Source organism: Symphalangus syndactylus, chromosome 9 (genome assembly GCF_028878055.3).
Source record: "Symphalangus syndactylus isolate Jambi chromosome 9, NHGRI_mSymSyn1-v2.1_pri, whole genome shotgun sequence".
Lineage (NCBI taxonomy): Eukaryota > Metazoa > Chordata > Mammalia > Primates > Hylobatidae > Symphalangus > Symphalangus syndactylus.
The window spans coordinates 33,730,410-33,745,209 of NC_072431.2; the positions used below are offsets into that span (position 1 = coordinate 33,730,410).

Consider the following 14,800-nt stretch of genomic DNA (forward strand, 5'->3'; position numbering starts at 1 on the left):
GACAAACCTGACAAAAACAAGAAATGGGGAAAGGATTTCCTATTTAATAAATGGTGCTGGGAAAACTGGCTAGCCACATGTAGAAAGCTGAAACTGGATCCCTTCCTTACACCTTATACAAAAATTAATTCAAGATGATTAAAGACTTACATGTTAGACCTAAAACCATAAAAACCCTAGAAGAAAACCTAGGCAATACCATTCAGGACATAGGCGTAGGCAAGGACTTCATGTCTAAAACACCAAAAGCAATGGCAACAAAAGCCAAAATTGACGAATGGGTTCTAATTAAACTAAAGAGCTTCTGCACAGCAAAAGAAACTACCATCAGAGTGAACAGGCAACCTACAGAATGGGAGAAAATTTTTGCAATCTACTCATCTGACAAAGGGCTAATATCCAGAATCTACAATGAACTCTAACAAATTTACAAGAAAAAAATAACCCCATCAAAAAGTGGGCAAAGGACATGAACAGACACTTCTCAAAAGAAGACATTTATGCAGCCAAAAAGCACATGAAAAAATGCTCATCATCATTGGCCATCAGAGTAATGCACATCAAAACCACAATGAGATACCATCTCACACCAGTTAGAATGGCCATCATTAAAAAGTCAGGAAACAACAGGTGCTGGAGAGGATGTGGAGAAACAGGAACACTTTTACACTGTTGGTGGGACTGTAAACTAGTTCAACCATTGTGGAAGTCAGTGTGGCGATTCCTCAGGGATCTAGAACTAGAAATACCATTTGACCCAGCCATCCCATTACTGGGTATATACCCAAAGGACTATAAATCATGCTGCTATAAAGACACATGCACACGTATGTTTATTGCGGCACTATTCACAATAGCAAAGACATGGAACCAACCCAAATGTCCAACAACAATAGACTCGATTAAGAAAATGTGGCACATATACACCATGGAATACTATGCAGCCATAAAAAATGATGAGTTAATGTCCTTTGTAGGGACATGGATGAAACTGGAAACCATCATTCTCAGTAAACTATTGCAAGGACAAAAAACCAAACACCGCATGTTCTCACTCATAGGTGGGAATTGAACAATGAGAACTCACGGACACAGGAAAGGGAACATCACACTCCGGGGACTGTTGTGGGGTGGGGGGAGGGGGGCGGGACAGCATTAGGAGACATACCTAATGCTAAATGACGAGTTAATGGGTGCAGCAAAACAACATGGCACATGGATACATATGTAACAAACCTGCACATTGTGCACATGTACCCTAAAACCCAAATAACAAAAAAAGAAAAAAACAAACAAAAAATCTACTTTTCTAGTGATTTTTAAGCATTACATTATAATAACAATACATTATTATTAACTGTCATCACCATGCACAGTACACCTTCTAAACTTATTTCTCCTAACTGAAATTATGTATCCTTTGACCAATATCTCCCCAATTCCTACTCTCCTCAACCTCCACCAGGCCCCAACCCCTTGGTATCCATCATTCTACCCTTTGTTTCTATGAATCCGATTTTTTCAGGTTCTATATATAAGCGAGATCACACAGTATTTGTCTTTCTGTGTCTGGCTTGTTTTACTTAATATAACATCTTCCAGGCTCATCCATGTTGTGGCAAATGACAAGATTTCCTTTCTTTTTAAAGGATGAATAATATTCTGTTGTGCATATACACTCCAATTTCTTCATCCATTCATACCTTGCTTTTTAACTTCTTAAGAAGTGTCATGTAACTCAAAGTTTTACATTTTCATGTGGTTAATCCAAGATTATTTTAATTTGTTACTTCTTGCTTTGCTAGTATGCTTAGGCAGTCCATTTTCAAAACATTATTTATTTTTAAACTCCTATGTTTTCTTTTAGTATTTATATGTTCTTATTTTTAACATTCAAATCAATCTGAAACTTCTTTTATTTAAGAGTAACCTATGAGTAAATCTGTCTATCTATCTATCTACCTATCTACTTACCTACTTACCATCTACCTATCCATCCATCTACCTATTGATCTATTTTTGGCCAATTGTCTCTATTTGATTTACTGAATATTTTATCCTTTTCTAATGTATTTGAAATATGTTTATCACATTTTGCATTTGCATTTGCATTATAATTATAAATCCAATTTGCATTTAAATTTTAGTCAGCTTCTGGATGTTGCACTATGTCCCACTGACATAAATTTCTGAAATATCTATTCGTTCCATACTGTTTCAAATATAAGAACTCTAGAATACATTTTAACAAGCCTACTTGCATTCATCTTACATCCAAAATGGTTGTTTTTAGCTGCTCTTGAATATTGATCTTGGTTGGATGAATTTAAGAATCATTTTTTTCTAAGAACTTCACATTTCCTCACAATTCCACTAAGATGTTCATAGAGATTTCCTTACAAATGGATTCAGAGACAGTTGAAAACTCTTAAACATTTAGACTTTCCATTCAGTTTTGTTTTCTAATGTCTGTCCTCATGATTTTGTAGTTTTTTTTTTTTTCACAGAGGCTTTGTCTCTGTTAAGTATCTTCCTAGGTTTTTCATATGTCAAGTTATTTTAAATGGAATGGCTTTTTTTTTTTTCATTTTCTTTGCTATTGATTATGAATGACATATACTTCGGTGTAGGACATTGAATTTTTGTATAAACAAGTATAGTCTATTTACTAAATTTTTAAAATAAGGCATTTATTTGCTCATTTACTTAGATTTTCCTTAGGCGTCATAAATATTATGTACAAATAATAGTAATTTTGTTAATTTTTCTCTTTTTTCCCCAGTATGTATACGTTTATTTAGTGTTATTGTTTTATTAAATTTGCTAGAACATCTAGAAAAATATTGACTGAGAGTAGTGTTCATGGAAGCTTGGTCTCATCATAGCCTTTAATAAACATGATATTAATATTTTCTTGTTTCTTGATTTCTGGTAGATTATAATGACAAGGGAAAAAAAACCTTCCATCTTAGTTGACTGAAAAATGTATTGGAAGTGGATGCCTGATTTTTTAAATAATTTAAAACATTCTTGATATTTAAATATCTTTATATTCTTGGGGCAAACCACATATTTTGGAAGTTCTATTATATACAATAAATATTTCAGAAAATAAAATATAGACAGAGTATAAAGAAGTTTTGTGATATCTTAACCTATTTTTACTCTGGCTTCTAAGAGATAAAGCACAGAAATCTGGGCTTTCTTTCCAACATCCTCAGAGGAAAAGTACGTAAGTATATTTTTTAAGCATTTTTTTCTTATGGAAGTAACATGCATCCATTAATTTAAAAATTGGAAATATATACAAGACTAAAGAAAAACAAAAACTCACGTTATAAACAGGAGACAATGAGTAGTCGATATCTGGTATTGGGTTTTCATATGTTTTGTTTCCCCTTTCTAGTATATTATATAAAATATTTTAAGAATATAGTTATATTTTTTATCCTTATTGTTGACTTAGCAATACATACTATGAATAGCTTTCAATGTCATAAAATGCTCAACTACAATTTCACGGCCTAGCCTCCAATATATTATACTATATGAATGTACCATATTTTACTTGATCATTTATCTGTTACTAGGCATTTCTGTAGTATATACATTTCTTATATTATAAAAAAACCCTGTGATAAACAACTTCGTTAACATTAAAACTTTTTTCAATTATTTACATAGGATAAAAATCTTAGAGATTGAACTGCAACGCTGAGCATGTGAGCACTTATAAGACTTTGTAGAGTGTGCTAACCCTAGCTCCCTTTTTCTTCTCTCTCAGCAACACAAGGCTCTGATTCTTTTCCCTCTCTCTTTACCTGTCCCCATTGCTTCTCTTTTGGGGAAAATGCCAGATGCTCAAATGTATAGGATACATTGAACAAAACACTACATTTATTTTTGACACACAATATGGACTTCTAATAACACAACTTAGCAATCAATTTTGACAAACTCTTCATCAGGACAAACAATTATTTCAGTCTTGCTTTCTCAATAAGATGAACCAAAATAGAAGCTGTTGTAGAAAGTGCAGAAAGGTTTAGAATTGCTCAAGCTAGTAAATCTTCACAATTTCTCCCATGATCCATGGTTAGATTCTGACATCATTATCAGTACTAACATGTTATTCTTCAATGCAAAAAGGATATTCTTTACAATTTTTTAAAATTCCATTGTAAAGCTCACACATAAGTAATTATAGAATATTTGGAAAATGGCAAAAAATTTCATGTTTTTAAAAAGCAAATAAAAAAATGTTGGAATTTTGAATATCAGAGTTCAAGACACAAAGAAACCTCGATCACCTATCCTATGCAAATCAAGTATACAGCTCAGTGTACTCAATGTTTTAAAGGGAATTACAACATACAGGATTACCAGAGAACTGGGTAGTTGTATTACGGAATTCTATGCTGATACACAATGCAAAAGTACAGTGACCAAGTTTTAGTAGGAAGCATGCTACAAAATAATAACAATAAAGGCCTAATAATATCTGCTAAAACCATTTGACTCCTGGTTTTAGGCAAAAGATTTAAAAAGGTTAATGTCTCATTTGCTGCAAACATATTACCACAGGGGAGAAATATTGAATTTTTTAGGTCCACTATTCATGAATTAACCATCTAGTGTTAAAAGCTACAAAATAGATCATTCAAAGAAATTGGTAATTTTCTTAACTGCCCTTTAACAGTGAAAAATGGATTTGCATACTGCTTTAGATTGAAGTACGTTAATTCTTTTGTTTATCCACAGGCTATCACCAACCCTCTGAAAAAGTCCTACTGTTAATGATTATATATGAAGACATTTTCATCAGCTGTCTGCCAGCAATATTAGGAACTAAAGCAATTCATTAACAGGCCACTTGTTCTCTTTTTCAAATTAAACAATCTGTTAGATATTATTTTCTATAGGAGAATAAATATGATGGATTTTCTCAGATTGTAAATGATTTCTGAGTCTGGATGTCTGAAATATTTTTGCTTAAACTTGACAAGGAAATTTTTTTTTTCATAAGGCAAAGTCATCCTTAAGGTCAAAAGTAATGTGGTCCAGGTGCATCATATTTTACCATCGTATCAACGGAATAGGAGAGAACTAAGGGTGGATATTGGCTGAGATGTAACTATGTGACCCCAAGGCACTGCTCTTCCTTAGAAATTGCTTGGTACACAGAATTACTCACAGATATACCCCTTTTACTGGGCAATGCAAGGACATCATTTCTCAACTACAACTCGCTGGCAATGTCTATTCACACCATAAATAATCTTTATACGTATATTTCTATAGAAACCAGCTATCTTGCCAGGTGATAGCTGGTTTTTGCGTTTAATGCAAAAAGGACTTTTTGTGCCTTTTCAACACTTTCATAACTGAAACTCCAACATACAGTCTAGATTTGGCCAGAGGGAGAATTTTGAGAAAATGAAAGAAAATGACAAAGGGCTCCAGGTACCTCCAGAAAGGGCAGTTTGCTATATTTTAACAAGTATAAAATATTATATTGTAAAAAGCTCAGTTATTTAAAAACGAACATATTTTAGGAAAGTGTACATATGCCTAGAATTATTCTACATAGGCAATATGATTGCTGAAGCAATTTCTCAAGTAAAATTAATAATTTAAAAAATTAAAAATTAATAAAAGTTAATCAGATAACTGGTTCTCAATAGTAGGATTTTCTTTTTTTTAACTTTTATTTTAGGTTCAGGGGTACAGGTGCAGGTTTGTTATGTAGGTAAACTGTGTGTTATGGGGGTTTGGTGTAGAGATTATTTGTGGCCAAAGTAATAATAGGTAGTTTTTCATCCTCTCCCTCCAGCCACCCTTCACCCTCAAGTAGGCCCTTGTGTCTGCTGTTCCCCTCTTTGTGTCCAGGTGTTCTTGTTTTTTGGCTTTTCTCTCTCTTCTTTTTTTTTTTTTTTTTGTACAAATAAATCAGGAAGAGAATTTCCTAAATTATTCCCCAAACAACTTCTCCTCTAAGGTTGGTCCTATGACCCCCAATACCTTATAGTTTACTCGCCTTAAGACACAGGTTTGGTTGTTAGATTCTATATGGTTTTCTTTTTGGTCCCATTACTAGACACACACACTTGTTCCAAACACAGATACCTGTTTCTCATCCTAGATTTCAGATCTGGGTTGGTCCAGGATTAAACTTAAGGAGGCAGACATTTTGGAATAACTACCACTACCAGGTGTGGTTCTTATTTCCTGCTTGAAATGCCATTAGAATAAATATTATGGTTATCAATATTTAACTATGGCCTGCTTTTGTGATAGTTCCACCTTTAAGCAGGGGAATCTGTCAGTCTTCTAGGGTGCTGTACTGACATGTTTGTATAGCAATAGTGTACATTTTGAAACTATTAACTGAATACAATCTTGATTGTGAAATGGTAAAATCTCCCCTATAAACAGAAATCCAGAAAGGAATATGGAGATAGGTTTTCTACAAGGAACATGTTTTCCAATGTGCATAAGAGAAGGCTTATTACAACCTATTACAAAAAGAAGGCCATTGATTTTAAGTACGGTTAAATTTCTCATTAGCTGTGCTCTGCCTGCTTGAAACAAACCATCTAATTAATATGTCAACATTTATGTGGTTAAATCTTTACATACAGACAAAATACATCCATTCAAGCAGGAGCAAAAGGTTAGTCTTTCTTACAACTAACCTTCATCCTAAATCATGAGTTAACATTCGCTAAAAGATAGCACTGTCTCATTTTTCTTTTGTCCTCTTTAACTATATCCTCGTTTTCCTCTCAAAAAAAATTTTTTTTGCAAAAGTTTGGCATTATATATTTTTTAAATGAAACATTCTTATCTGTCTTTGATTTGTTCTTTCTTCTCTTCTTTTAACTTCACTCTTTTGCTTGGTTTGTATTTTTTCTATTTCTCTCTAGTGAAAGGGTGGTTCCATTAGCCCCACAATACCTTCGCTCCACATCTATTTCTTTATTCTCTTCCTGCTTGCACTTACACCATTGTGGTAAACATGGTGGTTGGTAATGCAACAATCATTCCCATTCATTTCCATGTGGAAACAAAAATTCAGTTCGGGGAACTGAGCTTTCTGTGATATGCCTTTGGGCATTCCATCCTCTTTGCCAGTGACCCTCTCAAGAACAGTGTGTAACACAATAGTGGACAACGAGATACAGGAGATAGTTGCTGGTGACCTGTAAGAAAGTTCTTCCTAGCTCTTAAAAGAGATCAGCTGAAGCTAAGCGCTCTACCTCCTACTTGACTTGAACAATGCAGTATGTAACAACCACTGGAAGTTGTCCTAAATCACAGGGGAAGTAGCCTCAGGATGAGGATGATGCTCTGGGTGGTAGAGCGGAAGAGAGAAAAATTGTAGAACTTTGAGGACACTATTGAGCCACTGGTCCCACCCTACCTTATGCTCTGTTTCCTTATTGCCTAAATCTGCTTAAGTTGGCTTTTCTATTTTTTATGGCCAAAAGGACCCAAACTGACACAATCTCTCCACATTACTGGTTGGAACAGTAAAAGTGGTCACATTGGTAAAGGCTGTCCCCAGTTGGGAGCTAAAGCTTTCCTTGTTTAAGGTTTCCCTTTGAATTTAAGTCATGAAAACACAGAACAAATACATTATTATTGGTCTGTGTTCCTAAACAGCTTAAATATCTAAAAATATTTATATGATCATGACAGTTGGTGTGGTTCTGACTACATCAACAACAATTAATTAGAAAGTAGCCAAGAGGTTATAAATATAGGTAAGTCATGGGTCCCATTTTCAAGAAGCAACATTTATAATGGAAATGAGCAACAGATACATCAGTAAGTGTAATATTTGTTTCTCTAATGATAAAATATTCCAGGGGCCTTAGGAGCTGATCCCATCACTGAGTCAACGAGAAACTTTTATGAGGCAGATGAGACCAAATCAGTCTAGAGGCCATAGTAGCATAATACAAAGCTCTCAGCTTACCAAAAAATATGACTTTTTGGTAAGAAATCTGGCAGCTTCTCTTAAACACTTTAGGTTTCTGTATTTAAAACCAAAAACAATTGGAAAATTCCTCTTGGTCACTAAAGATTTAATGTAACCCTCCAAATGTATGATTTGCTGATTTGTTTTCCATCACATTTGATGGTTTTTCCATCATGTCAACAGTGTGAAGGTCAGAAATAAAAGTCCATATGTACCTTAACAAATATTGGATCAGAACTTCCTATGCCAAACAAATAGCTTAACAGGAAAATCCTAGTAAATTCAGAATCAGTGTTAAACATACCAACTGTTTGAAAGAAATATGTTATACAACCATTGATAGATAAAATACACACACACACACACACACACTTAGACCTTTGAGGTATCAAAACACCTAAATTTAAAAGATTAAGAATTAAATCTTAAATACAAGAGTTTTAAACTCTCAAAGATAAGGCATTTTATAACTCTAACGTCAAATTAACTTAAATCTCAACAAAACTAAGTTATGCTATAGGCCAAATATGTCAGATGAATATGTATTATGACAAAAACTAAAATGCCTCCCATGGGACAGAAATAGCTTCTTGATTCCCTATTTACTAAGCAACTCTCTAACTTATTAGTTGCCCACTTATGTTTGTTTAATTTTGTAATGGATTAAAAGCCAAGGTTGTTAATTCATCTTTCTTTTGTCTCAGGTACCAAGTAATCATAATATTAACAATTTATATATTTTGCTACACCTTATTTAATTTACATGGGCAGTTAGACATATCAGCATGTTGGAATGCCTTCTTTTCATAATTTTGTCTATGGTAACACTGTTGCATAAATCGTCTGCACTAGAGGTAGCCATGGGTGAAATGGCCTTTCTTATTAAATGTCACAAGATTTAATGTCACAGTGTAATTGGGATGGAAGGATAATTGCACTAAGCTCAACATGTCTTTTTCTGCTAACACATTATTAATCCACAGGAGTGTTAAAATATGTTTAATAAAGGCCCCATTCACATGGAAATTGTTGGCACTTGCTAAAAATTACACTCTTTCATTGCTCAGCCCTAAGAGTTTCCAGTGGAATTCGCAGCAAGTTTGATTTTCAAGTGAAATTATAGCAGGAGTCCACACTAAAAATTCAACATTTGTTCTCAAAGTATGTTTTTTAAAAGATTAAAAAAGGTCTTATGCTTGAAGCACTAATGCATTGTAGTATTACCCTGGTAGTGCCAAAACTCATGCTTAACAAGTGCTTTAAAAGAAAGTACAATATAGATAAATTCTTACCTTTGTTCCTTTCTCCTGCCTGCATGCATGCACGTGCGTGCGCGCGTGCACACACACACACACACACACACACACTCACACAGTACTCCTGGGCATATAGCTAAGTTATATGCTCTAGTTGTAAGTAATAAGGTGGCGTCATATGATTGAGTTCTGACTAATTGCAGGTAGGCAGAAGTCGTGACCCAGAAAACCTACTCCATAATTCTACATATTCTTCTTGCATAAAACAAAAGACCCAGGAGAGACTCCAAAAGCCAATGCTTGCTGAATATTTGTACTGAACTATGACTGAGCAAAAAAGGAAAATGATAGCATTACATTTCTGAGAATGTAGGACTCATTGCAATGGAGTTAGAGCATCCTGGCTTTCTTTTCTTTTCATTTCTTCCCTTTTCTCTTTTCAGGTAGAACCTATCTACTGAAAGAAGAAAAATAATCATCTTCAAATAATCTGTTTTCTTCTTGTTAATTCAGTCAATAACCTTGATTAAGCTAATTAACTTTTTTGGGTTTCATGTTCTCAATCATAAATCCAGGGATACATACCAAGCATTTCATAAAATCATAACCTGCAGGACCTTTTGTAGGTCTACTGCTCCACCTCCATGCCTTCATGTAGAATCCTTCCCCCTAAATGCTACAAACTGAGACTCTTCATTGCTTTTAAAGGAGCTTATGGTAAAAGATTCTACATCCTTATTTCGAAGTCTAAAGTTCTCATTTCAAAATCCTTATTTCAAAGTCAAAGTTCTTGGCAAAATTTACCTGTAAAGAAGTCTACTTGGCCGGGCGCGGTGGCTCACGCATGTAATCCCAGCACTTGGGAGGCCGAGGCAGGCGGATCATGAGGTCAGGAGATCGAGACCACAGTGAAACCCTGTCTCTACTAAAAATACAAAAAAAAATTGGCCGGGCGTGGTGGCGGGCGCCTGTAGTCCCAGCTACTCGAGAGGCTGAGGCAGGAGAATGGCGTGAACCTGGGAGGCGGAGCTTGCAGTGAGCCGAGACTGCGCCACTGCACTCCAGCCTGGACGACAGAGCGAGACTCCGTCTCAAAAAAATAAATAAATAAATAAATAAATACATAAAAAAAGAAGTCTACACATCCCATAACTGTCCTTTGAACACATTTTTATTTGTCTTACTTTCAACAGAGCATAGAAGTTCCTATTCGTGAGAACACTTTAAGTTTTCCCCAATCTTTTCTTCTCTGGCTAAACTAAATAACAACAGCTTTTTAATCTTTACTTACAAATGAGTTTGAAAACGTCAAACAATTCCAACTTTTCTATATGTCTCTTTCATAAGCCACAGTCACACAATCGATCTATTTGGTAGAAAAGTAAATGGAAGCAGAAAAGAAACTCATTCAACCAGCTGTTTATACAGACAAAACTACTTTTGATTGAATGCTTTCTTCACATAGTTTCTGTAGCCTTAAATAACAGAATCTGAAACTGAGTACTCAAAGAAAATGATAATGAATAAGTTTAAGGATATAATTTTTTCAGAGACTTAAAGTGTTAGATGTCTATGCATATTTCATAGTTCAATTCATTTGGATTAAATTTAGTTGTGATAATAGTTACTTTCAATTCGGCTAAGCATATTCCCCCACAGGTTTCTTTCAATTAAGTATATTTGATCAGGCCAGAAATGGACATAATTGAAAAACTTAGAGGCGTATGATTTGCCCTAATCTCCTTTTGTAATTCCATAAGTGGCAAGAACTCAACACACCCATTTCTTTTGAAGAACTAGGAGGAGCAAAGCAAGCTAGTACAGAAAATTATTCCAATGAAATTTGGAAACAATTTAATCAACTTAGCCTTATACGCTTTAAAAAAATATCTTGATTTTAAGGTGACAGGAATGGGACAGGGAGGATATAACCAACAGTCTTTGCCAACAGAGCCATCCAATTGACCTAATACATGCACATAGCCTGTTACCATCCCTATAATCTTTCTCTATGGCTTATTTGGGCTATGGAGATAGAGTTATACTCAAATCCCATCTAATCACTTATTAACTCTATAAATTAATATCTCTGAGCATCAAGTTTCTTAACTGACAAACTGAGTATATAATGTTTAACTTGCTCTGTTAATCTTGTTCTGAGGTTTACAGAAGATAAAGATATAAAGTACCTACCAGAGTGCCTGGAACAATAAAATAAAGATGCAGTAAAATAAAGATGGCTGCAAATTCTTTGCAACTCTCTCCTGAGACTTGCCTTGACCAAAAGAATATCACAGGAATATCACTGTGCAACTTCCAAGGCTAGGCCTTAACATATCTTCAGCTTTCATTCTCACGCTGGGAACACTTCTTTTTTGAACTCAGCCATCAAGCCATGTGAAACCCATAGGACATACAACAGGCACCCTGAGGAGACACAAGGCACTCGGGTTGACAATGCCATCTGAGCCCTCAGGTGACAATCGGTACCAACGACCAACCATGTGGGTCAGCCACCATGGGCACTCCAAGCCAGCCAAACCCTCAAGAGAACTACAGCCTTAGCCAACAACATGCAGAAGAGAAAAACCACCCAGCTGTGCCTACATAATCCACATACTCAGAAAAAAGAAAGAAGAGTTTTGTTTTTTGAAGCCACTAAGTTTGGGGTAGTTTGTTACACAGCAAAAATATCCAAAAGAATGCTCAATAAATGAAGCAATTATTTTTCCCCAGTGATGTGGAAAAAAGCATATGTTGATGTTTCTTTCTTTGCTTTACTGAGAGGCTTTAGGGACAATATGTCCCAGACTGCCATCCAGTGCCAAAGCATTGGGGTGGGGGGATAGGGAAGTAGGTGCTTTGCCAAAAAGAAGGAAAACTTGACTTGAATACAAGACATCTAGAAGAACTAGTGCTCTCTTTCCATTGTACACACTGTAGTGTGCATCCTCTCATTACATCACAACCTCTTGTGAGTTCTTAAATGACTATAAAAAGCAGGACAGAGAATATATTTGCCCTCAAATCAGATGTTACAACCTGTTTAAAGGGTGTAGCCCTGAAAGGCTCACTCTTCCTTGCCTATTATCTTCCCAGATTCATATTCTATTTGCTTCCCTGCTCCTCTTCCCATCTATCTTTGTGAACATCACAGACTGGGCACCAAACATGCCTGTCCCCATTTCCTGCCTGTGTAGGCTTCCTGCCTCTCCTTTTCGGTATTCTCTTAAGCTTCTCCTTATGATCACTGATGCTTCCCAACCCACTTACCCTTGGCCTTGACTAGTTATCTCCTTAAAGTCTACGACATCTAAGGGACACTCCTTTTAGATTTCCAGTTTGGGCCTTTCTTTCTCTGTCCTGAAGCATTGTTGCTACACCCAGTGTGGTACTAGATACGGTATTGCAGGTGTACAAATGTCCACAGTCTTTCCCCAGAACAAAAGTGAATGAAAATTACAGTAATCTACAAAACAAAGTGATTATGTGATTCTATGTAAATTTCCTTACAGAGGTGACAGTAACAAAATACACAACTGCATACTCAGTAACCAATAATGTCCCCTGTTTTTGATATGTAATCAAACTCCTGAATCCTCTGAAAGTTCCTACTTCCAGTGGAGCAAATTCTTGTCATCTTTGGTGAGCTTTGTAATCACATATAATCACATGGGGGCAGCTGAGCAATGATCATGGCACACTTGGCATCAGTATATTGAAGTTTCCCTGTCTTTGGGAGCTACCTTTCCTTTACCCAAAGAGGCCACGATCAATTTAGGAACAGAATACTTATTGTGTATGTGCAATGTGAAGAAAATGATTACTGCAGATTATCATAATTTAAGATTTTTAGTATAAAAAGTACATTCAGTTCAGGAAATTTCTTCTTAGACATAGTAATTATTTTAATTATTTCTTTTCTGGCAATTTTTCTATAGAACATTCCTCATTGTATTGTTTTAATTGAGATAACTCAAGCCATAGAAATTTTAAATTATTCAAAATTGCAGTCGTTTTTGTTCTACGTGATTTGAAAAAAAAACTTTTTCTTTTAAAGACTTCAGTTTGAAGAAATGTTTACATCTCACTCCTTAGCTATGTGTTTCTCAGCTGCCTGCATCTGTGATGACAGTCTCCTGCGTTTCACAATAGTAAAATCTCCCAATGAGGACAATTTGAACTTCAAGGAAAAGAAGATGTGATTTGAGAGCCAGAAAGCCAAAAAGGTAAGAATCACATATAGAGGCAACTGGCTGCCAAATATGGATGTGAACAAACAGGCAAAGAAAGCAGTTCTAACAATTTATTATGCTGGGTAAGAATATTTAGATAACCAGCATGTAAGGATCACAAGTGCAAAGGAAGAGGCTGCTTAATGAGGTTCCCTTCATCTTTACATTTCTATAGTAATGTTCAGCTTACACAGAACTTCCATCTCCTTTATTTCATTCAGCTCTCACAACAATCCCATGATGGATACCAGGATAGTAATGTTTTCCCTGTTTTACACAGGAGGAAACTGAGGCTTTCAAAAAGATTGCTGAATTTCCTAATATTATCTTTCAATAAGACACAATCTAAGACATAGTAAAGAAGATGGAGTTGGCATTGTATCTTCTGACTCTTGGGCCTGGGTCCTTCCACTGCATCATTCTGTGGCTCTAATTTTGAGATATATAAAGTTGTGAGTAGAGGTGGAAAAGCTGAGAAGTCACATGAAAGATGACATCTGCCTGATACTGACAAAGAACTAGAATTGGTTATCTTAACAGGAAACATGTTTGTAAAGTCCTCTTTATTAAAATCCTGATGACCTATATGCTGGAAACTACACTTGTGTGCAATCCCTGTTTCCTGTCAGGAGGAAAGCTAAGAAAGTTCTCCAAGCAGGAGATCTGGCAATGGTGCCATTTATTTGATCCTGCCATTATTGAGTAAGGTGGTGGCTTCACTCATGTGGATGATAGTACAGGGCCAAACAAGAATAATTCTCACTGAAGAAATATTATACAAGGGGTGCTGCTGATCTCATGTGCCCTAGTTTTCAGAAACTGTCATTTGGGACCATTCTACTAAATAGCCATCTCTAAAAATAGATTTTTTATTTTTTAACTCAAGATTTTGTGAAGGCAATAGAAAGACCGGGATGAGCAAATGATTACTATGGGCTGAGAGTTCAAATAAAGATACAAATACTATTTGAGTCATAATAAACCACAGGTAACATGTATATCATTAGGCCAAAATACTTAATCCACTGTTCCTAGAAATTATGGAAATCTTTAAAAAATGTGGCTACTAGCTTATCAAGATTAGTATTAGTATTATGCTTTTATTCCTAAATATTGATCTACTCTCTGCTTGCTGGAGTCCTACACTGATATACTAGAAAGCCATTTTCTTGTATCGAGGCCTGTACCATAAATTGCAAAGAATCCTGCAATTATTTGTCTCTAACACTGCAGTCATTTGAAAATAGAATCTCGGCTATATTTCTAAAGTGGTTTTAATTCCCCTAAATATGTTCTACAAATTGCCCACAACTAGGTATTGAGTA

At 35.4% G+C, this 14,800-nt stretch overlaps 1 protein-coding gene and 1 long non-coding RNA gene across 5 annotated transcripts in view; one reads left to right on the forward strand and one right to left on the reverse strand.

Moving 5' to 3' along the window:
• LOC134731427 (uncharacterized) overlaps nt 1-7,701 on the forward strand; it is a 54,725-nt gene extending 47,024 nt beyond the window's left edge. The window contains exon 3 of the long non-coding RNA XR_010113667.1: nt 4,762-7,701. This is a non-coding gene — a long non-coding RNA (uncharacterized lncRNA). The remainder of the gene's footprint in view (nt 1-4,761) is intronic.
• Nucleotides 1-14,800, reverse strand: part of B3GALT1 (beta-1,3-galactosyltransferase 1) — a 378,667-nt gene that overhangs the window by 257,918 nt on the left and 105,949 nt on the right. The window lies entirely within an intron of this gene.